General features: G+C 43.2%; 1 pseudogene; it reads left to right on the top strand.

Moving 5' to 3' along the window:
• LOC105484285 (rho GTPase-activating protein 7-like) overlaps nucleotides 1-23,525 on the top strand; it is a 71,679-nt pseudogene that overhangs the window by 42,666 nt on the left and 5,488 nt on the right.

Below are 23,525 nucleotides of genomic sequence, written 5' to 3'. Positions count from 1 at the left end.
TTAAAAGGGCTTTGGGGGAAGGGGGACCAGCATTCTATTGGATTTTCAATTCATAGCTCTACCGGAGATAAGGAAAGATAACTGCATTGGCAGTGACACCAAAGCGGCTGTCCTTTTGTTCTCCTATTTAGAAATTAAGTTTTCTTCAATTATGCTCATTTTTGGCATTGATTTGCTGCCAGGTAGCACTTTCTTGTGATATGTATGTTTGCTAAGACCCAATTCCAGTCCCTGTGTCACTTCTTTCCTAATCATAAACCACAGGGTGCATTTGCACAGGTTACATTTGGGGTCCCCTCATGTTCCCAAGTCTTTTGAAGCGTAAGCCTATTTTTGGGGAATACTGCGTATTGTTCTGGGCTGTCGCCTCCCCGTTTTTCCTGCCACCGTGTGCTGGGTGAGTACATACACCATACATGCCATACCAACCCACACATGTCCCCGTGTTTAGCTTGATTTGGGTACTTGGCAATTTATACTTCCTGCCTTTCAACCCACAGTGGAAGTTGAATTCAGAGAACGTCTTCGGTACATCAGTAAACTATCATCTTTTAAAAGCCAGTCCAGGCAAATAAAAGAAAATTACTGATTTAATTCTTTCACTCCTCACTTGCATTTAATACCTACCAGATTTTTTTAAAAATTGTTAATTTGGATTAGAAAAGGAATCTGAAATATTGCTCTGTGTATACTAACTTAGAAATTCCTAAAATAATATAGTTACTTTCTCAGATATAGGTAACAAGCATGTGAAAATTTCACTTTACATTTATACATCTGATGTTATACTGTGTAAATATTAAAAAATATTCCTTAATATCAGCTCTGTTATTTCATCTTGGTGTGTATTCACAGTGAAATACAGGCCAGGAATGGTGGCTCATGCCTGTCATCCCAGCACTTTGGGAGGCTGAGGTGGGAGGATCGCTTGAGGCCAGGAGTTCAAGGCCAACCTGGCCGACATAGTGAGACTGCATCTCTATTTTAAAAACTTAAAAACAAACAAACAAACAAAAAAAAATACAGTGTCACAACCTTCAAACAGTGTTACAACCTGTCTTGCTTCATTTAGTAATGCTCCAGTTTGCATTGACTATAAATCTTTCTATTTCCATTATAATGGTTCCACTAATCATTTGTCTAAGAGAGACTTGGTCTATAAATTAGTGAAGAAATGTAATTCTGTGATACTAAATTTTGTATATTCATAAATCTTTGGACTAGCCACTTCCTTGGTCTGCCTATATTATCATTTCGGGAACAATGTCGGTAATCCAACTCTAGCCTTCAGAAAATAAAGGATAGACTCTAAGTTTATATTCATTCTGATATATTATCTCTAGAAAATAGATTACTAAGAATAAGGAATTCTATATCATTCCATAAAACCAGTGATCATAAGAAATAATAAAAACATAATGAACAGTTATGTACCCACAAGAACTGAAACAGGACTAATTACCTGCATCTCCAAAACTGCTGACAGCCATGTTATTCCGCTGTGTGGCATTAGCCATTTTGAAGGCCAAAGGGATGTTTTATTTTTTATTTATTTTTTTCAGACAGGGTCTCACTCTGTCATCCAGCCTGAAGTGCAATGGTATAATGAGAGTTCACTGCAGCCTCAAACTCTGGGGCTCAGGTGATCTTCCACCTCACCATCCCATGTAGCTGAGACCACAGGCGCATGCCACTATGCCCAAAAAAATTTTTTTAAATTTTTTTTAAATTTTAAAAATTTAAAAAAAAGTGTCTCGCCATGCTGCCTAGGCTGGTCTCAAACTCCTGAGCTCAAATGATCTTCTCTCCTTGGCCTCCCAAAGTGCTGGGATTAGAGATGTGAGCCGCAGTGCCCAGCCAAAGAGAATTTTTTAGCTTGTGGTGATTCTAGTTTCCTGCTGTGATGACTGATTTCACCCAGGTCTGGTCCAAAGAGTTACCCCACACTGAGACACTCCTCCTCCTGGTACTGTAGTAGCATTCTACTGAGGAGGCCCATGATTTGCCCTCATAACTGGAACTCCAAGAGGGTGATAACTTGCCTTTATCCAGTGGCAATTTCAGAGCTGTTGTAAATTTCCACAGTGGCTACTTCCACTCTGCTTTTCTTGGGTATATTTACTTACCAAGGGATCTTTTTAGGCCGTCTGGAGAAAGGAATTCCTCCATTGAGTTGACTGTTTTCCCCCTCTGTGGTTTTTCAATTCTGATACAACTTCTTCATTGTCTTGAGAGAATGGAATGAACTCTTCTACAGATTAAAGGAGTTGAGATTCTGCTGTTCTATAGCAACTTTATAGCCAACCCTTTCTTTTTAGGGGAGTTATATCATTTCCTATGAGGCCATATTGCAGTGCTAATATTTGTTTTTAAAAAAGCCTATCTTGAATTCTCCTTAGCTCTTGATGCCACGTGAGTGGACTACATTCCATTTCCTACCACTTTTCATTGTTCTCTAGATCTTTCTGTGGCTCAGTTTTTCTTCTGTGACCTTTTCCCTGATCACACGTGAGCAAAGATACACACGTACACACGGCCCAACCACATTAAAAGGCAGCATTCTTCTGACAGTCATTGTGGCTTATATTATAATTTATACTGGAGGCTTATTGCCCGCTGGTTTGTTTAAGGGTATAACAATGTTCTGGGCCGGGCGAGGTGGCTCAAGCCTGTAATCTCAGCACTTTGGGAGAACGAGACGTGGGGATCACGAGGTCAGGAGATCCAGACCATCCTGGCTAACACGGTGAAACCCCATCTCTACTAAAAAATACAAAAAACGGGTGAGGTGGCGGGCGCCTATAGTCCCAGCTACTCGGGAGGCTGAGGCAGGAGAATGGCGTGAACCCGGGGGGCGGAGCTTGCAGTGAGCTGAGATCCGGCCACTGCACTGCAGCCTGGGTGACAGAGCAAGACTCCGTCTCAAAAAAAAAAAAAAACAAAAAACAAAAAAAAAAAAACAAAAAACTAGCCGGGCGAGGTGGCGGGCGCCTGTAGTCCCAGCTATTCGGGAGGCTGAGGAGGAGAATGGCGTGAACCCGGGAGGCGGAGCTTGCAGTGAGCTGAGATCCAGCCACTGCACTCCAGCCTGGGCGACAGAGCGAGACTCCGTCTCAAAAAAACAAAACAAAACAAAACAAAACAAAACAAAAACCATGTTCTGAACCACTTCTTGACCAGAAGCAATATTTTGAGTTTCCACCACTTTAAAGGTGAAGCTCCTTTAGGACAGTGATGCAGGATTGGCTTGAATTGCCTTATTGTCCCATAGAACTTGATGGGGAATGAGGCGTCCTACAGGAGGTGCTTAGTACAGTGCTGAAGAGTTTCTTCCCCGCTTTGGTAAACTTGGCTATTTGGCAAACTGGGTTATAGGCACTCAACAAATACATTTGTTTATTTTTCTTATAGATTTCTTGTTCCCCATCTATATTTCCTTGGTCAAGAGAGAGCATGATTTTTTGGACAGAGATGCCATTGAGGCTCTATGCAGGTAAATGGAGAGTGTTTTCTTTTTTTATTTTTTAAGAACACAGTACTTATCACTAAGATGGGCTTTGTTTGCTTTTGTTCTTGCTAATTGTGTTAGGTCTTTATTGGCAAGCCATATAGCGATCGTAGACCTTTTAATTAAAAATTAAGTAAAATATTGTTATTTAGTATTTCCATTAAAATAGCATCCACACTGTCCTAGGAAGTACTCAAATAATAGCATTCCATATTTGATATGATATAATTGGTGTAACAAGTAACAACTCTAAGGTGGTTAGGAAACTTGGATTAAGGTTTCCTAAAAGGGTAGGATGGAAATTTAGCATGTTCAGAGGAATAAATGGGGGGTGGCGTATAAAGACAGGAGCATCGCTTGCATTCCAGGAAAGCTCCTCTCAACCTCTTCAGTTTTCCCTTGTATAAAATAATGATAGGATGAAATAAGGCTATAAAATAACTCAGCGTGGTCTTTAACATATAGGCAACAGGCAGTTAAATGATGTGAAATTGAATAAAACTGTCAGAAATTCTTGATGGTTGTGCTTTTGGGTCTTCAAGCTAAGAGGCAGCTTGTAGGTTTTAGTGAGGTGGAGGTAATAAAACCTGTAGCAGACAATGATGGGACGCTGATAATCCTTTCAAGCTCTTCATGACATTTTTCATCCTTTCTAATTTTTCTCAAAAACTAAAATCCCTAAAAGCTGAATTCCGGGGGAAAAAATTATACACAGACAAAATTCACATAGTTTGATTTGATTATGAAACTAAATAAGTATTATTTTAATTTCAGGGTTTTTCTGTTTTTGTTTTTGTTTCTGTTTTTTTTGAGAAGTAGTTTCATTCTCGTTGCCCAGGCTGGAGTGCAATGGCGCGGAGTGCAATGGCGCGGTCTTGGCTCACTGCAACCTCCACCTCCCGGGTTCAAGTAAATCTCCTGCCTCAGCCTCCCAAGTAGCTAGGATTACAGGCACCCACCATCACGCCCAGCTAATTTTTTGTATTTTTAGTAGAGGCTGGGTTTCACCATGTTGGCCGGGATGGTCTCAAACTCCTAACTTCAGGTAATTGACCTGCCTCAGCCTCCCAAAGTCCAGGGATTATAGGCGTGAGCCACCGCGCCCAGCCTGTGTGTGTGTGTGTGTGTGTGTTTTGTTTTGTTTTGTTTTAAAGACAAGGTCTCACTCTGTTGCCCAGGCTGGAGTGCGGTGGCACAATCATGGTTCATGGCAGCCTTGACCTCCCAGCTACAGGTGATCCTCCCACTGCAGCCTCTGGAATAGCTGGGACTACAGATGCACACCACCATACCCAGCTAATTTTTGTATTTTTTGTAGAGATGCAGTCTTGCCATGTTGCTCAGGCTGGTCTTGAACTCCTGGGCTCAAGCAATCACCCATCTTGGCCTCCCAAAGTGCAGGGATTAAAGGAGTGAGCCACCACACCCCATCTCAGTATTTTTTTTTTTTAATTTGGAAAAACATCATGAAGGTAAAATGACATCCAGTATTTCTTTCCTCTTTGTAGACAAAGAAAGCAGTGGTAGTTCTGTTTTCTGCCTTTCTCATATAATACAGTGTTATTTGAAGCAGCCAAAGTAAGCAGTGGTTTGGGGCAGATAGATGGGATATTTAGAATAGTATACAGACTAGACTAGTTCTCATGGTTTAAGAGAGGGAAAAACAAAGAGTCCTCTTAACCACAGAAATACTGTCACTTTTCTAGTCCAATTAAATGACTGATAGAAATGTACAGGGTATGTACCCATTTTCTGAAAGAAAGCTAATTCCAAGAACTTCACTATGGAGTGTAATATCATAACTATGTCATTGGGAATGAAGAAAATGTCACAGATGCAGTTTCGGGAGGGGAAGGAGTCCGCATCTGGAATATGAACTACTCCAGACATTTTTTTAATGTTTTCGTGCTTAGCTGTGGAGCAGAATTAATCTGTTTTCAATCCATCACTGGTGATCATGCATATGCATGAGGTCACTTCTGAGATGCATCTTAGGAAATATTTAATCATTACGTCATTTCATACATTTTAAGCCAGTTAGAGAGTGGGTGCTCTGGACAGCAGCAATAGCTTAGGAATTCTTGGGTCGTAAAAATATCACTGCAGCATTTCAGTCCAAAGGGTCGTGATTAAATTCTTGAATGCTTTCTCAGAATATCAGTTTGTGAAATGTTGTTTTCCATTTCTGGGAGAAAAAGCATCCTCTGTACTTTGCAATTTACACTGGCTCTGAGTACCTTTTGGGAAGCCACCTTTCTTTGGAGCAAATAAATCTGTGCTGCTAGATCTTTGGCAAAAAGAAAAGCCTAGAAGAAGCAGACTCTGCTAGATATGCTAGTTGGACTTCAGTTTTCTCTCCTGCATAGAATAACACCTCATAGGAAATGCAGTGATGGATGTCAGAGCACTTTAAAACTTAAATTATCAGGCCCAAATTTGAGTAAGTACAGAAAGGCCTAGGGTTGGATTTTCTTTTTTAAAAAAGGAAATTCTTCAGAACACAGTAATAGTCATCAACTGGTTTGTAATGGAAAACCCCAGGGCTCTTATCCCCAAGTTCACATAAATGGACTTTTCATGAAAATGATGCCCCTTTTGAGAGGCCTAAACAAATGTTCGGAAGAAAAGGGACCTCTATTGGGTGTATTTCAAGCACCTTCCTTTATTTTATTTATTTATTTATTTATTTATTTATTTATTTATTTATTTATTTTTGAGATGGAGTCTCGCTCTGTCACCCAGGCTGGAGTGCAGTGGCGCAATCTTGACTCACTGTAACCTCCGCCTCCCAGGTTCAAGCAATTCTCTGCCTCAGCCCCCTAAGTAGCTGGGATTACAGGCACCCGCCACCAGGCCCAGCTAATTTTTCGTATATTTTTTTAGTAGAGATGGGGTTTTACCATATTGGCCGGGCTGGTCTTGAACTCCTGATCCACCCGCCTTGGCCTCCCAAAGTGCTGGGATTACAGGCGTGAGCCACTGCGCCCAGCCAGCACCTTTCTTTAAAACACATTACAAGTTCTGAGCTGTCAGCCGCATAATGTAGTTGAGATACTTGTTGTACTGATCATGTGATAGTCACTTCATTTGCTAGACCTGCCTCTTCCAAATACCTTTGGCCTATGGAATTCAAGGGCCAGCAAATAATGAAGCTACAGTATTATTTGAAATTTTGCCCTGTGATTTGGAAGTTCTCTCTAGACTGACAGACTTTTTATAGACTTTTGTCTTTGCCTTGTTGATATTTTCTGAACAGTTGATTTTAAATACATGTGGTAATATGGTTGCAGAAATTCAGCTTAAACATTTTACAAAATCTTTCCCGCCTACCTCCTCCTCTTGTACTGGACCATATTTTATGCAGGGATCTTATAAGCGATCTCATATATACTCTAGTATTATTCTTAGTTTAGAGTGTTCATGTACCTGTGACATTTACAGATCTTACAGCTCCTTTGGTGAAGAAGTAAGCAGGGGCTTCTTTTTCTACTCAGGGCAAGAAGACTTGTAGACTTAATGGGTTTTCTGAGAGCAATGACATTGTCTTAAACCAAAAGTTACAAGTGTGGGACTATAGGTTTTTTGGATTTAGATTGCTACCAGCATTTTTACATTCACACTGCAAGGGGTTCATATATCTGCCCTTGGAGATACATGAGAGAAGTGGCTTGGAGAAGTGGCTTTGGCCTGATCTTGCTAGCTTTACTGTATAATGCAATTCCAGTGGTAAGGCCAAGATTATGAGAGCTATACTCAATAGTAATCCTGGAGGAGTGATTCACTTTGTCTTGAAGCATGTGCAGGTAGTATTGTGAACTATGATTCACTACAAGGATCCCTCTTGTGAAATGTTCTTTCTATTGCTTGCCTTTCTAAAGCTTCTAAAAACGATTCCAAATTGCTATTTTCCTTGGGAATTAAAAATGACTCCTTCTATAAACACAGCAAAGAATTATGTGTACTTTAAGTGACAGTTGTATAATGAAAAATAGATTTCCACACTGTCATCTGCAGTATGCACTTTGTTGTAGAGCAGCCCGTCAGATGCCTGAGCCATGCTCAGCAGCCCACCTTAGAGCAGATTTTAACTTTGTCACAATTTCTGGTCTGTTAAAAGGGAAGCATGTAGCCGGGCACAGTGGCTCACGCCTGTAATCCCAGCAATTTGGGAGGCCAAGATGGGAGACTCACTTGAGCCTCCAGGAGTTGGTGACCATCCTGGGCAACATGGCAAGACCTCATTTCTATAAAAAACAAAAAAAAATTAAGCAGGCATGATGGCGCATACCTGTAGTCCCAGCTACTTGGGAGGCTGAGGTGGGAGGATCCTGTGAGCCCAGGAGGTTCAGGCTCCAGGGAGCCATGATAGCACCATTGCATTCCAGCCTGAGTGACTCTATCTCAAAAAAAAAAAAAAGAAAGAAAGAAAAGGAAAGGCTGCGAGTAGCATATAATTTTTTTTAAAGCAATTGTACAGATTCCAAGAAAATATCTTTAAGAATTGTAACCATTTTTGTGAGAGTCTTACTTGGAAAATTGTTTCTTTCCCCCTTCTCCCTCTTCTCTTCTTTGTTTTTGGCCTGTTTTTACTTTGAATACAATGGGGCCCAGGTCCCCACCTGCTGTGCTTTTATCAGGGTTCCTGCAGCTCCATGCAGAGAAGCTCTTGAACCTTCGATAGGCCAGCCTTGTGCTCCTCCCTCTTCAGAGCAGGGTACAAGTTGCCCAGGAGATAAGAGGGACACATTCCTGTGGAGCCCAGCCTGGGAGGGTTCTTAGAGGGATGGGAAAGGCCCGGGTTTCTGGACAGATGGGTTATGAAACCAGCATTTCAGCCACTGTGTGAGGAATCCCTTAGGATATAAGTTGCTTTCATTAATTACTACCATTAATATTTATGTTAGAAAGGAACACAGATGGCTGGGCACGGTGCCTCATGCCTGTCATCCTAGCACTTTGGGAGGCCGAGGTGAGCCGATTGCCTGAGCTCAGGAGATCAAGACCAGCCGGGCAACATGGCAAACCCCCACTTCTACTAAAAATACAAAAATTAGCTGGGCATGATGGTGGGCGCCTGTAGTCCCATCTGCTCAGGAGGCTGAGGCACGAGAATTGCTTAAACCTGGGAGGCAGAGGTTGCAGTGAGCCAAGATCATGCCACTGCACTCCAGCCTAGGCAATAGAGCAAGACTCTGTCTCAAAAAAAAAAAAAAAAAAAAAAAAAGGAAAGAAAGAAAAAGAAAGGAACACAGAAGTTACTGGGTTTGAGAGTCACCATGTTTTAATTGTGTGGACTTAGACAAGATCTGTGACCTCCCCAAGCCCCATTTCCTCATTTGTAAAATGAAGGTTAATCATAATATCTATACCATAGGTTTGTTGGGAAGATGAAGTCATACATAGGAAGTGCCTAGCATAGTGCCTGGCCCGTAGTATGCCTCGTTTGTGTAGCTGGAACTATGATTTGATATCAGTACTGTCCCTGTAAGGAAATAAGGTCCCAGCACAGTACATTATTTGGGGGTCCTCCGGGACAAATGAAAACCACAGAAACCCTAGGATATAACTGTGGGCTTTAGGTCTGTAATGCCATTAGATTGGTGCTACCAACATAAAAAGATAATGTTGACCTTTATAGAACTGGCCTCCTGGGTCTTTTTCGTTTGACTAAAATCTAGAGTTTGTGAAGCTAAACCCCTCCCCAGCCCCATAGGCCTCTGTGACTAGTAAATTTGGTTATAAAAACCATTCAACCATTAAAGCCCAAATGAAGTCAAGTGAGTATTTGATTACAGATTTGATTAATGGAACCCACACCTAAGACTAACTGTAACTATTCCGGATTCTTTAAATCTTGAAAACATTTGAGAACTAAAACGCTGTGGGTGTAAGTCATTTAAGTAATTGATACCCCCAATAGAGGGACCTTACATCCACTCATTTTAAAGTATGCAGACTTTTTCTTAGTTATTTGTTTTCTTTTCCTCCCCATCAACACAGAATTCTTCTGAACATAGGCACTCTGTGCTATCTTTGTTTATTCTATAAACAGGCTACCACATAAGCTATGAAGTCAAAATTGGGCTTATCAGGCAGGGAAAAATACTTTCTATTCTGTTGCATCAACATTGTTAGGCAAACTGCAAGAACAGGATCAGGAAGATAAAGCCCTGAGGTGGTCTCACGATTCCCAGGAATTTGTGTGAATTAAATGATCTTATCTTACGAAAATGTAAGAATTGCAATTTGAAGGAAAAACTGGAAAACTGGTGATAGCAGATAGCAAACAGACACATTACAGGTTCATTTCAGGAAGACTGAGTGATGACCATCTGGGAGATGGCAGGAAAATTGGGGCCTGAAGGGCTGTCATTCATATTTGTACATACCATTTAGTTCAGCATATTTAAAGAGTTTCTTTTTTCAACTATTGCATTATTTCTCCATGAGGCTTTCGATTTTTTTTGTAAGTATTTTATTTTCAATGGAACTAAATTTCCCTAATTTTAAATTGATATTAAATTGTTTGGCAGAGGTCAAAGTATTGGTATCATAATTACGATAGGATGCCTGTTACAAAAAAGAATCTGACCTGAGTGCTTAATTTTGAACTCAGTAAGATTTGGATCCTTGAAGTTACAGTATGCAAATTCTTTAAATGATCATTTGTCCTATTGTTGTGACTATAGCATACATTATATTGTCCTCTAACAGGAAGCTGTTCTAAATATTGGATATTAAAGAGGGCTTCAACTTCCATTCTGTGCAAGGACTCTAAAATTTTAAGCAGGCTGTCCAAGATTATGATTCATCAGAGATAACTAAAACTAATTTTTTAAATTTGAGTTTTAATTTGAAATACAAGACACTGTTTATTTTGCCAAAAACTCTACTTGGTTCTTTGTTGCTGTTTCGCTGTTTCTATTTTTGTGAAAGGAGACATAGCAGACTTTTCTTTTTTTTTTTTTCTTTCTTTTTTCTTTTTGAAATGGAGTCTGGCTCTATTGCCCAGGCTGGAGTGCAGTAGCACAATTTCGGCTCACTGCAACCTCCACCTCCCAGGTTCAAGCGATTCTCCCTGCCACGGCCTCCCGAGCAGCTGGCATTACAGGCACCTACCACCACGCCCAGCTACTTTTTGTATTTTTAGTAGAGGTGGGTTTTCGCCATGTTGGACAGGCTGGTCTCAAACTCCTGACTTCAGGTGATCTGCCTGCCTCGGCCTACCAAAGTTCTGGGATTACAGGCGTGAGCCACTGTGCCCAGTCAGAAACTTTTCTTTCTTGGCACCACGTGTGGCAGTCCATAATGGCTCAACCTAAGAGTTACTAGAAGAATGATTTTTCTCAGTAAGAGCAACTCACTGAGAGTTAAAAAATCAGAGACTTGACAGTATCATAGCTGTGTGCCATTTCACACTAAAATATAAAAATTAAAGTGAAAAACTTAAGAAACATAAAAGTATTTTTATTTTTATTTATTTATTTATTTTGAGACGGAGTCTCACTCCGTCGCCCAGGCTGGAGTGCAGTGGCCGGATCTCAGCTCACTGCAAGCTCCGCCTCCCGGGTTTACGCCATTCTCCTGCCTCAGCCTCCCGAGTAGCTGGGACTACAGGTGCCCACCACCGTGCCCAGCTTGTTTTTTTTTTGTATTTTTAGTAGAGACGGGGTTTCACCGTGTTAGCCAGGATGGTCTCCATCTCCTGACCTCGTGATCCGTGCACCGCAGCCTCCCAAAGTGCTGGGATTACAGGCGTGAGCCACCGCGCCCGGCCAAGGTATTTTTAAACGACTCACTTTTTAAAGAAGTTTCTAATACTCCTCTAGGTATTAGATATTACTGAGTTCCAAGAAACTCCTTAGATATATGAATTGTTTAAAAACAGGTGTTTATCCACTTATTAGAGAGTGGTTGCCTGTCTTTGCTAACGTTATTTCTTTGGTCTATAGGCATCTAAATACTTTAAACAAATGTGCGGTGATGAAGCTGGAAATTAGTCCTCGTCGGAAACGAGTGAGTATACAAATTGCATAATAGAATGAGGGGGAAAGGGGCAAACAAAAAAGTGAATGATGTGTTTTGTAATAGCTTTTGTTTCTCAAAGTCTTAGTTTCTTGTTCCGTAAGCATCTACATCTTGAATGGTATCACCTAGACTCGATAGCCTTATGTAGTTGAAGCCAATAGTTGCAACTAGCCCATTACATTGTTTTATCTATTATTTTTGACCTGATCACATCAGCTATGATTTTGCCTAATTATTAACTCAATGCCTATTACATAATAAAGGGATCATGCTTAAGGAATCTCAGTGGATTTTTGCCTTGCTTATAGAGGAAATAAAGCTTATTTCCAACTCTTTTGTCTTCCCAAATATAACAGTAACTGTGCTTCAAAGCCATAGAGATGAAAGCAAAGGCCGATTTGTGCAATATTGAAGAATAATAAGAGATTTGGAGGAAGGAAAGGAATTGGAGGAGGAAGAGGAGAAGGCAGGAAATCCCACACAGTTTAGTCAAATGGTGGTACAGAACCAAATTGATTTTCTTCTGTGTGTGAGTTGTGAAGACTTTTTATGAGATCTTAGAAGAAGAGGTGGGTGTAGCACTGGGAGTAAGTGTCACAAATTAGAGTAAACAGGAATGAGTCTGGTCAAAGAACATATTTCTGACTTCCGGGTACAAATTTGAATTATGCCAGAGTCCCTGAGCTGCAAAAAGTTGCCTTCTTGGGGAGTCAAAACTTTTAAACAAATGAACTGGAACCTCGGCGCCCACTGAACTGTGCAGAAGAGAGAAGCCAGCGCTCCATGCTTTCCACTCATTGTCCTGTGAAACTTGAGCCATAGGATATTTTCCACACCAGTGGAAAAGACGTGTATCATACTGAATTGTGCCCTTTGATATCCTGCCGAAAAGGCCAAGATGCAGTAGTCCGTGTGACAGCATATCCCTGAGTCCTGTACATAAATCAGGCATAATCAGCAAAGACGTTCCTTAGTGTTTCTGAATACTGCGAGCTGTCAGGGCTGGGTATTTGTGAAGCCTTGTTCAATTGGCTGGAGCATGACTGAGGTTGAAACTTCACAGGTCAGCTGTGGCCTGAGCGCTAGCCCTCATGTCTTGTGGGGGAGGTGAAGAAAAGGTACTGGTAAGAGTCTCCAAAGCCCTGTTAGTGGACTGAAGCTGTGTAATGACCCACCTTGATCCAGGGCCCCTTTATTCCAGTGGGAGACCTTATAAATTTTTAGTGTCTAGAGATTTGAGTTGCCACTTAGTGGACTGAAGCTGCGTGATGACCCACCTTGATCCAGGGCCCCTTTATTCCAGTGGAAGACCTTATAAATTTTTAGTGTCTAGAGATTTGAGTTGCTACTCTTCTTAGTGTTTGAAAACTACCTTTTTAATTGCAAGAGGGAATATAAACATACACCAACAAAAGACCGCACAACGGAAGGCAGCCCAGAGGCAGTCCTGCTCATTGCTGACTTCAGTTCAGAATATTTTGCATGCCTGGAATTTTCACCATCTCGGAGGTTTCCTCTGTGAGCAATTAAAGAACAGCCTGCAGATCCCAGAGTTTCCATAAAATAGTTCTTATTTAAACTTGCAGCATTTGGTCAGGCACTTTCCTGTTAAATTCTTTAAATACATCTTTGTTATTTAAAAAACAAAACAAAACACTGGGCACTGTGGCTCATGCCTGTAATCCCAACAGTTTGGAAGGCCCATGTTGGAGGATCGCTTGAGGCCAGGAGTTTGAGACCAACCTAGGCAACATAGTAAGGCTACTGCTCTCTACAAAAAAATTTTAAAAAGAAAAAGAATATGTAAATGGGGCCGGGTGCGGTGGCTTAAGCCTGTAATCCCAGCACTTTGGGAGGCCGAGAGGGGCTGATCACGAGGTCAGGAGATTGAGACCATCCTGGCTAACACGGTGAAACCCCGTCTCTACTAAAAAATACAAAAACTAGCCGGGCGAGGTGGCGGGCGCCTGTAGTCCCAGCTACTCGGGAGGCTGAGGCAGGAGAATGGCGTAAACCCGGGAGGCGGAGTTTGCAGTGAGCTGAGATCCGGCCACTGCACTCCAGCCTGGGCGACAGAGTGAGACTCCATCTCAAAAAAAAAAAAAAAAAAAATATATATATCTATATCTATCTATATCTATATATATACATATATGTAAATGGGACTGGGCACAGTAGCTCATCCCTGTCACCGCAGCACTTTGGGAGGCACAGGTGGGAGGATCACTTGAGGTCAGCAGTTCAGAACCAACCTGGGCAATACAGCAAGACCCCATCTCTACCAAAAAAAAATAGCTGGGCATGTTGGCACTTGCCTGTAATCCCAGCTACTAGGGAGGCTGAAGTGGGAGGATCACTTGAGCCCTAGAATTTGAGGCTGCAGTAAGCTGTGATCATGCCACTGTACTCCAGCCTGGACAACAGAGTGAGAGAGACCCTATTTCTAAAAACAAACAAACAAACAAACAAAAAACCTTAAAATTAAAATTATAAAGTACAAGGGGAGAATTGACACTACTGGCATATTATGAGCAGCCTCCTGCTCATGCCCTGCTCCCTGCTGGCTGCCAGCCCCGGTGTGTGAATGGCTCCTTTCTGTCTTTGCAGAGTGACGATTCAGACGAGGATGAGCCTTGTGCCATCAGTGGCAAATGGACTTTCCAAAGGGAGAGCAAGAGATGGTCCCAGCTTGAAGAGTTTGATGTCTTTTCTCCAAAACAAGACCCAGTCCCTGGGTCCCCAGACGACTCCCACCCGAAGGACCGCGCCAGCCCCGGAGGCATGCTGATGGACCTCGGCGAGCGCCAGGAAGTGTCTTCAGTCCGCAGCCTCAGCAGCACTGGCAGCCTCCCCAGCCACGCGCCCCCCAGCGAGGATGCTGCCACCCCCTGGACTAACTCCGTCATCAGCGTTTGCTCCTCCAGCAACTTGGCAGGCAATGACGACTTTTTCGGCAGCCTGCCGTCTCCCAAGGAACTGTCCAGCTTCAGCTTCAGCATGAAAGGCCACGAAAAAACTGCCAAGTCCAAGACACACAGTCTGCTGAAACGGATGGAGAACCTGAAGCTCAAGGGCTCCCACCACAGCAAGCACAAAGCGCCTTCAAAGCTGGGGTTGATCATCAGTGGGCCCATCCTGCAAGAGGGGGTGGATGAGGAGAAGCTGAAGCAGCTCAACTGCGTGGAGATCTCCGCCCTCAACGGCAACGGCGTCAACGGCCCCATGCTACGAAAGAGGAGCGTTTCCAACTCCACGCAGACCAGCAGCAGCAGCAGCCAGTCGGAGACCAGCAGCGCGGTCAGCACGCCCAGCCCTGTTACCAGGACCCGGAGCCTCAGTGCCTGCAACAAGCGGGTGGGCATGTACTTAGAGGGCTTCGATCCTTTCAGTCAGTCAGCATTTAACAACGTGATGGAGCAGAACTTTAAGAACCGCGAGAGCTACCCAGAGGACACAGTGTTCTACATCCCTGAAGATCACAAGCCTGGCACTTTCCCCCAAAGCTCTCATCAATAGCAGTTTCTCCCCCTCAGGGAATAAGGCTCTGTGAACTGGAGGACGGGAAGCTTCCAAGGCCCTGGCCACATCAGCCTCAGGAGGGAAAACAGCAGCGACAGCCCCAAGGAACTGGAGGCGCAATTCTTCCAGCTCCATGAGCAGCCGCCTGAGCATCTATGACAACGTGCTGGGCTCCATCCTCTACTCCAGTTCAGGGGACCTGGCAGATCTGGAGGAGGACATCTTCCCCGAGCTGGATGGCATCCTCTGCCACATGAAGGGGATGCAGCGGATAGTCAAATCAGTGGTCGGAGAAGTTTTCTGATGAGGGAGACTCGGACTCAGCCCTAGACTCGGTCTCTCCCTGCCCATCCTCTCCAAAACAGATACACCTGGATGTGGACAACGATCGAACCACACCCAGCGACCTGGACAGCACAGGCAACTCCCTGAATGAACCAGAAGAGCCCTCTGATATCCCCGAAAGGAGGGATTCTGGGGTTGGGGCTTCCCTAACCAGGTCCAACAGGTAACAATTTTTCTCCTCCCTCCAGGTGTGAGGCACGGGGGTCAGAAAGAGATTGCCTGTGCTTGTTCTGTGGGAGGAAATGGGATTAAGTCTGGCATTCTTAGCCATGTCCATTCCTAAGGAAGGTGTCAGACCAAGAAGCACCAAAATTCAAAAAATGGGTATGATTGAATGGGTATGGAGTTCTGGTTGGGGAAGATGAAAAAAGTTCTGGAGATGGTTGGTAGAGATGGTCACACAATGAGAATGAACTTGGTGCCGCTCAACTGCACACTTAAAAATGGTGAAAACGATACACTTTATATTGTGTATATTTTCCCATAATGGGGATTAAAGCATGGAATAGAAATCAAGTCCTCTCAGTTCCTAAGATAAGATGCCAGCAAGCAGCCCATTGCTAATGTTGCTTCTACCTATTAAAAAGCCTTTGGGCCAGGCACAGTGGCTCACTGTAATCCAATACTTTGGGAGGCCGAGGTGGGAGGATCACTTGAGGCCAAGAGTTTGAGACTAGGCTGGACAACATAGGTAGACTCCGTCTCTACAAAAAATTTAAAAATGAGCCAGACATGGTGGCACAGGCCTGTAGTCCTGGCTACTCAGGAGGCTGAGGCCGGAGGATCACTCGAGCCCAGGAGTTCAAGGCTGCAGTGAGCTCTGATGGCACCACTGCCTGGGTAACAGAGCAAGAAAAAATCAAATAAATAAAATCAAATAAAAAGCCTTCACACTCACTTTTCTCTCCATTTCTCTCGCAGGCACCGACTGAGTTGGCACAGTTTCCAGAGCTTACATCGGCCAAGCCTCAACTCTGTATCACTACAGATTAACTACCAGTCTGTGGCCCAGATGAACCTGCTGCAGAAATACTCACTCCTAAAGCTAACAGCCCTGCTGGAGAAATACACACCTTCTAACAAGCATGGTTTTAGCTGGTAAGAGTTTAAACAATCAGTCAACTGTCCTTGAAAGATATTTTTGAGGCCAGGCGAGGTGGCTCACGCCTGTAATCCCAGCACTTTGGGAGGCTGAGGCGGGCAGATCATGAGGTCAGGATATCGAGACCATCCTGGCTAACATGGTGAAACCCCGTCTCTACCAAAAATACAAAAACTCAGCTTGGCGTGGTGGCGAGTGCCTGTAGTCCCAGCTACTTGGGAGGCTGAGGCAGGAGAATGGCATGAACCCGGGAGGCGGAGCTTGCAGTGAGCCGAGATCACGCCACTGCACTCCAGCCTGAGCAACAGAGCAAGACTCTGTCTCAAAAAAAAAAAAGAAAGATATTTTTGGTCAGCTCCTTGAGGTTGTCCCTACAGTAAAACTATGATACTAATCACTCTCTCTGCATTTTTTTTTTTTTTTTTTTGAGACAGGGTCTTGCTCTGTCACCTAGGCTGGAGTGCAGCGCAGTGGTACAGGTTTAGCTCACTGCCGCCTCGACCTCCTGGGCTCAAGCGATTCTCCCACCTCAGGCTCCAGAGTGGCTGGACTCCCAAGTAGGTGGTACTACAGTCGCTCTCTACCACACCTGGCTAGTTTTTGTTTTGTTTTGTTTTCTTCCATTTTGTAGAGATGTGGTTTCACCATGTTAACTAGGCTGGTCTCAAATTCCTGGGCTCAAGAGATCCACCAGCCTTGGCCTCCCAAGTTGCTGGAATTACAGGTGTGAGCCACCACACCAGCCACTCTCTATATTCTTGAGGCCACATTTGATATTGTTGAAGCCAGTGGAGTCTTAGGAAATTATCAGCGTGGGTTGGTTGATTGAGTTTTCAGCTCTCTGAGTGACAGATTGCCAGTTGATGGGGGAGAGAATGCATTACTCTTGCATCACGTGGTATAGGCACCTCCTTCCCAATATTAGGAATAATCCACCATAAGTAAATATATGCACAGTATCAGATCATATTTTTGGATGGAAGAAAAGAAAAACATTAAGATTTAATGAGACCATCTTTGAAATTCTTGATTTACAGTACCTGGTCTTATAACCCTATTCATGCCTTTTTGTAGAAATCATTTTGGGCCAGGTGTGGTGGCTCGTGCCTATAATACCAGCATTTTGGGATTCTGAGGCAGGTGCATCACATGAGGCCAGAAGTTTGAGACCAGCCTGGCCAACATGGAGAAACCCCATCTCTACTAAAAATACAAAAATTAGCTGGGCGTGGTGGCACGCACCTGTAATCCTATCTACTCAGGAAGCTGAGGCATGGGAATCCCTTGAACCCAGAAGGTGGAGGTTGTAGTGAGCCCCGAGATAAGGCATGGCACTCCATCCTGGGCGACAGAGTAAGACTCTGTCTAAAAAAAAAAATAAAAGAAAAAAGAATCATTTTGGATGCAATGCAAATTTTTGTAGCATCATTAAAAAATCTACCTGTGCTAAAGAATTCAGGTTATTTTTTTTCTAGCAAAGACTCTCAAACAGTGAATAATTATTTTAAGGAATTCACTACTCTAACATATTATAGACTCAAATGTAGAGATAAAATGCATTGTACAAATTGTTGATAATTACTTTGAAAAATATAACTCCTTAGTATATAGAATGTGAGGGGTAGGCTGTAAGGCTAGATGGGTCATGGATATCACCTAATCTGGGTACATCTTAATTTTTCTGCTATCAGTGCAAAGCAGATAAATGTTTCTAGATTGACATCTTAGTGCATTTTTCAGTGTCGGCTGGGAATCCTTAAGTCTTTTCAGTAATCTGAGTGTTTATTATCCAGTTGCACAACTACTGTATTTGATAAAAATTGAGAAGCCACCCATTTTATTAGTAGCACACTGTAGCAAACCCAAGTTACTTGAGAAAGTCGGCAAAGTAAGGAAACTGTTTTGTCTTCAGCTCCTCCTCTCCTTAGGACTCATATTGGGTTTAACTTCAGCATCAAAGCACCTCCTGTTCAAAGGTTGTTATTATGTGAGCTCTGCTAAATACAGAAGTTGTTTGTTCTGAATGACAGAAATAAGTATTGACCGGTTTATCCTCACATGCTTCAGATTCTCGGTGGGGATCGTAACGTGTTCTTTTCACATTCCGCCATCAGGCTTTTCTCCCCCGACAAAGCGAGTATTATGCACACTTATAGCCATGATACCATATACTTAACTGTATGGAAATACAAACTTAACTCTGCTCTTTCGTTTTACCTTTCCTGGAGCTATAAACAGTAACATGCCGTGGCTGCTGGTGAGCATTCAAAAAGCAAAGTGGTCTGTCTTTTCTGGAGTTCCTCTGTGCTTAGAGTAGTATTTTCCATGCTGGCTATTTAAAACTGCATATTTTAGATTGTCATTTCTGAGTTGCTTACCCCCATCCCACCAAACCCTCAAGAATCTGAAAGTCCATAATACTTCTTGAGTTCTGGTCAGCATTTCTAGTGACTCAAAACTAACTGTAAAAGCCTCACATGATGGGATCTGTGGAGCAGGTAGGAATCCTACACAAGGTTCTTTTCCTGTTTGGCCTTGCCCTTTCGGGTCCTGTTCAGAGAGGTCATTTGGAGAGCTGGAATTTCTGCTTGACAGCCTGAAATGCATGACATGGGTTTCCTGCTGTTGCATATACTGCTGGGGTGGACCTGGTTTCAGGACACCGGGGAGCCTGGGGTCGGCTCACAAAACCCCCATTGTTCCTTTTCCATCTTCCTTTAGAAACCTAAAAATGTAATGTTCTGCGGGTCATCAGCAGGAGAATTTATTTTGACTTCAGGTCATTCACTGTTGAGCTCTGGAGTTGGCTCCCATTGTGTTAGGCTCTCATTGCTGTTTTCCCATCATGTATTACCTGCATCTTTTGACCCTAAATGCTTTGGATCTCATCAAGAACTCAGAAGTGATTGTTATCCTTTTGTCAAGACAAAAGAGACCTTGTTTTTCATACTCTATCGGAAGCACCTAATTAGGGTATTATACGTTGTTTTCTGCTTGTTCCTTCCTATACTGCCATTCTATAAGGAAATCCATCAGCTTCCTTAAGACTGTAGACCCCAATTCTCCAGGTTCAAGGTGGAAGGACACTCCCAACTGAGGAAATGAGACTGGACCTCACAACCCCAGCTCTTAGAAGATCTAGAACAGCACTGTCCGGGAGAACTGTCTGGATGATAGGAACGTTCTTTATCTGCACAAGCCAATACAGTAGGTACTGTGCACAAAAGGCGAAGTAGCACCTGAAGTGTGGCCAGAGCCAATGGGGCACTGAACTTGTCATTTTAATTTAAATTTAAGTAGCCACCATATTAGCACAGATCTGGAGCCCACAGGGTTTACCTGCAGAAGTGGACAAGTGTAGACAGACAAGCTAACATGTCTCCCCCGACACCACCATCTCTGTGTTCTTTAACAGGGCCGTGCCCAAGTTCATGAAGAGGATCAAGGTTCCAGACTGCAAGGACCGGAGTGTGTTCAGGGTCCCACTGATGGTCAATGTGCAGCGCACAGGGCAGCTGTTGCCTTAGAGCATCCAGCAGGCCATGCGATACCTCCAGAACCATTATTTGGATCAGGTGAGAGTGCTGCCTGCGGGTCCGTGCACTCAGGGGAGCTTGGATTACATGCAGCTTCTTCTAGTTGTGTGGTGTGAACACTGCATCCATGTGAATGTACCCTACACTTAGTGTTGCTCTTCCGACAGGTTGGGCTCTTCAGAAAATTGGGGGTCAAGTCCTGGATTCAGGCTCTGCGCCAGATGAATGAAGGTGCCGTAGACTGTGTCAACTATGAAGGACAGTCTGCTTCTGATGTGGCAGACATGCTGAAGCAGTATTTTTGAGATCTTCCTAAGCCACTAATGACGAACAAACTCTCAGAAACCTTTCTACAGATCTACCAATGTGAGTATCCTTTGATCTTGATTGTTGGCATTGGGGAAAAATAGGACCCACTGAAGCTTGTAGCTTCCTTGATAGCATTCTTTTTTTTTTTTTTGAGATGGAGTCTGGCTCTGTCACCCAGGCTGGAGTACAGTGCGTGACCTCAGCTCACTGCAACCTCTGCCTCCCAGGTTCAAGCAATTCTCCCACCTCAGCCTCCCAAGTAGCTGGGACTACAGGAGGGTGCCACCACATCTGGCTAATTTTTGTATTTTTAGTAGAGACAGGGTTTCACCATGTGGGCCAGGAAGGTCTCGAACTCCTGACCTCAAGTGATCCTCCCACCTCGGCCTCCCAAAGTGCTAGGATTACAGATGTGAGCCACCGCACCTGGCCTTGATAGCGTTCTTTTGACAAGAGGGTCTGCATGGTGACCTCTTGGAAACCCACGTCATCACTTTCTTCCTTGCCTCCTTGTTTGTGGAACAGTTTTCTGTATAGTTACTGAATGATGCAAAAATAAATTTCCCAGTCTCTAATGACTGATGCAATTGTACGTTTTTACCAGCAGATCCAAGTTAGGCTTTCATTCGTTTCTAGAACAATGTTATCTGAGCGCTCAGATAAAGATCAGGTACCAGGATCTCTTTCTCTCTCCACCTTGTCTACAGAAATTTCAGTTGCTTCACATCCCTCTTGCTGGGCTGTTGGATTTAAAATTTCACAGGTGTCTGTGTGTTTTATCTTGCTGTAAAATGAATAAATAATCTTTTTATGTTATTCATCTCAGTTGCTGCCAGAAATACTTGGGAAAACAATACCCATGCCCTTCTTACTTTTATGTAAAGCTTAAAGAAAACAGTTGTCTAAATTAATGATCAAGATCAGGATTATGGCTTTTACAGCTTTGTGTTTTTCTTGGCTCAGTGTGGTATTACAGCAATGTAATTTAAAAGCAGCCTCTCTTAGCGCTCAAATTGTCTCTAGGACTGGCACAGTGGACTTTATTTTATAAGAAATGGAGCTGGTCTAGATTATTTCATTAGTTGTTTCATCCTTTCATATTTTATAAAAACACAGGTCACATTTTCCTTGCCAAGGTATTTGTTATGTGTTGTAACCATGGAGCTGTTTAATCAGTTTGTCCTATGGAGCTACATTTGAGTGACTTGATTTTTCCACCACATGCTCTTATAAAGAGTTGTCTATTCAAGGAGACCTGAAGATTGGGATCAGCATTTTCTACATGTAGATTGTTTATGGGTTTATTTGCATTTTTATGTATTTGCATATTCATATGCATTTTTATAACAGCCTCTCAAGCATGCTTTCTAAAACTTAAGATATTACTAATTCAATGTATTCTATTTATTAATTAAACTGAACATTTTCAGTTCAATTCAGTTCAGAACTGAATATTTTAGCAGCTTACTTTTCCCATTTCAAGGATGAAGAAATCAGTTAAACTCATGAAAATCTCCAGAGATACTGAACATTTTGTACTCAAGGCTGAGAGATCTCCGTTCTTACGTTCTTGTACATATTTCAGATAAGATTTTTCATCGACACTAAACAAAAGTGTATAGTGTTTTCAATAACTGAGATTGGTAAATTAGGGATTTTTTTTTTCTCATGCTTCGGAAAGAAAAAACTGTTCTGTAAACTAAAAGAACAGGCATCCTCTAGAGCCGAACTCTGAGGTGGATTTAAGAGTGTTTGGGTATCATGGGTGTTTAAAATTTTTTTCACTCCTTCACGAGGCAGGAAATACTTGAGGGTAGTGATGACAGTGGCAATTCATAACTTTTACCATATTAACCTCTAGTACACTTTCTACAAGTGCTTGTTCAGTACTGGGCTGAGGTATTTGATGCCGATATTTGCTTTGGGACATTTCCTTGCAGTATCCATGCAAATTCACCAAGCTGATGGGGAAAGTGCTGGTGTCATGCAGATGTGCCCAAGGACCAGCGCCTGCAGGCCATCAAGGCTGCCATCATGCTGCTGCCTGACAAGAACCGGGAGGTTCTGTAGACCCTGCTTTATTTCTTGAGCGATGTCACAGCAGCCATAAGAGAAAACCAGATGACCCCAACCAACCTGGCCATGTGCTTAGCGCCTTCCCTCTTCCTGTCAACACCCTGAAGAGAGAGAATTCCTCTCCCAGTTACGGGCTGCATGGGAGGTACGTACACAGAGGGGGCAGCCTGCATTCTTCTAGGACTCTCTGTATTTGTGGTTTTATGGGAGTCTTTCCTGAAACAAGGAAGAAAGACTGCTGTAATAGTCCATTCTCACACTGCTAATAAAGACATACCTGAGACTGGTGTATTGGTGTCCATGAGAAAATAGTCTCACTGGACTTAACCCCCACAGACTAAATCCATCCAACTGATCCTTTTCCTCAGCTCTAAAGGAGCTTGAAAAGTATTTCTTAGCTAGAGGCCTGGGGCCTAGTTATGCTAGTGAAGGTTAGATTGCTTCTGAAAATTGTACAATGTTTAAATGTATGTTTAAATAGTTCTTTTTGAGACAGAGTCTCACTCTGTCACCCAGGCTGGAGTGCAGTGGCACAATCTCAGCTCACTGCAACCTCTGCCTCCCAAGTTCAAGCCATTCTCCTGCCTCAGCCTCCTGAGTAGCCGGCACTACAGGCATGCGCCACCATGCCTGGCTAATTTTTGTATTTTTAGTAGAGATGGAGTTTCACCATGTTGGCCAGGCTGCTCTTGAGCTCCTGACCTCATGATCCACCTGCCTCAGCCTCCCAAAGTGCTGGGATTATGGCGTGAGCCACCGTGCCCGGCCACATTTAAATAGTTCTTAAAGTTGACTGAGGGAATCCAACTGCAATGGGATACAGAACTAGAGATAAGTAGAGGAGAGTGATCAAATAAGATGAAGACAAAAGCTCAAGGAAACAATGGACTTAGCCCTCACCTGTGGGAGGGGGCCTGTGTATTCAGGCAGGTAAAGACGGTGACACCGTTTGCTCCAACTCCCAGGGACTCCTTTCCCACACTTCTCAGAAGCTGCTCCCCCACCGTGCAAACACAGCCCCTCCAAGCTGCCCTGGTCCCAGTAGTAACCTATTTAATAAAATAGTTTTAATCACCCTGATTTCATCAAAAGCATATCTCTT

Source organism: Macaca nemestrina, chromosome 6 (genome assembly GCF_043159975.1).
Source record: "Macaca nemestrina isolate mMacNem1 chromosome 6, mMacNem.hap1, whole genome shotgun sequence".
NCBI lineage: Eukaryota > Metazoa > Chordata > Mammalia > Primates > Cercopithecidae > Macaca > Macaca nemestrina.
Note: the sequence above shows the minus strand (reverse complement) of the source record. Positions and strands in the feature narration are given on the sequence as shown.